The following is a 1,580-nucleotide window of genomic DNA, read 5'->3' as shown; positions in this document are numbered from 1 at the left end:
GCCTGCTGAACTCACCAAGGGCCAACCTGAGGAGGAAACGTCTTGGTTAAAATCAGGAGGAGGTACTCATATTGCCATGTCTTACCAGTTTTTGAAAGAGAATTGGTCAACAAACCTTTTTTAGTTTCTTGACCACCCTCCACAGACATGAGGCAGGGGCACTTATCCCTTAGGCACTGTAGGTGAGGGGACTAGGTCCCATGATATATTTAGGAGCCCCCAAAAGTAATTTGGTTTCTGATCCCCAATGGGGTTGATGAAAATGGTTGTCCAAGGAAACACAGGCTAAATCAAGTACATTGTCAAGTATAGGGCCCATTATTATAAGCTATTTTCAATACTTAGGATATTAAGTCTTGGGGCATCTATAAAACACTTCTCCAAGGAGAAACCATAGAGCTGTAAATCTGGCCTGGCCCTCTTTTATTTGACAATAAATAAAATTTATTTATTCCTCAGCAAGGGCTCAGGAGAATATTTCTAGAAAACGTGAGGAGATGAGATGGGGGGATAGGCAGCAGCAAGAAAGTGGGTAAATTTACCCATGTCCACAGGGGCCCACCACAAGGGACATGTATGCTTTTGTAGAGGATCTACAGCCAGAAGCAATAGGAGCTTAGGAGCTGTGCACAAAGATGTAGCATAGTCCATAGCTGCAACAAGGACCAAAAAAAAAAAGGGCAGGAAATCTGTACCCGGTAAGCATTCTTGAGTGCTTGAAACACTGTGCAGGTTTCTACACCTGCAATCTGATGTTGATTCATTACTAAAAATCTATAGGCTAATGGGGGGGGCCGCTGGGTTTCGCTTTCTTTTGTTTTGTTTGCATAGTGCATCTGAGCACCAGGCATGCTCAGAAAACCCAGGCCTGAACTCCTGCTCTTGGAGACCCGGGGAGTATGGCGGACTCTGACTTCAACCTCATTGCAAAAATTCAGAGCAATCAAACTCCTAGGTAATAATACGGTTGATGCTTCAAATACACGGCTTTTGAACTTGCAAGTCCACTTAAACACAGGATTTTGGTGTTTTTTTTTTTTAAATTTCAATAAATATACAGGCGGCCCTCCATAGCCATGGGTTTTGCATCAGCAGATATGGAGGGCCGACTATGGGACTTGAGCATCCGCCGATTTTGGTATCCGCGGTGGGTCCTGGAACCAATACCCCGCGGATACCAAGGGGCGACCGTATTACTTTGATTACTGTTCCCTTCTTGGTACTGGCTGCTGGATATGGAGGGCTCGGTCAAGAGATAGTCCCCAAACGCTCTTACCCTCCACAAATCGGGCACAGCCCCATGGTCTGGGAAGGCGCCCGACCCAGTGCGGAGTACTTAGTCAGCTAGGTTGCAACCTGGGACCCAGAATTCTGTTCTCACGCATGCTCCCTGCCAGCGCCTGGGCGGCGCGCAACATCCTCCGCGCCCTGCCCGCGCCCCCTTAGACGGCCCCTAGACGGCCGACGCCCTGCCGCATGCGCACATCAGCTAACCCAACCCCCAACAGGCTGTGGTAAACCCACAGAGGGCGTCATACCAGACTCTCTGAAACCCGAACAGACGCCAGAGGAGCCTTAAC

The sequence above is a fragment of the Lipotes vexillifer genome, unplaced genomic scaffold, assembly GCF_000442215.2.
Source record: "Lipotes vexillifer unplaced genomic scaffold, Lipotes_vexillifer_v1.1 scaffold856, whole genome shotgun sequence".
Lineage (NCBI taxonomy): Eukaryota > Metazoa > Chordata > Mammalia > Artiodactyla > Lipotidae > Lipotes > Lipotes vexillifer.
This window is presented reverse-complemented; position numbering follows the sequence as displayed.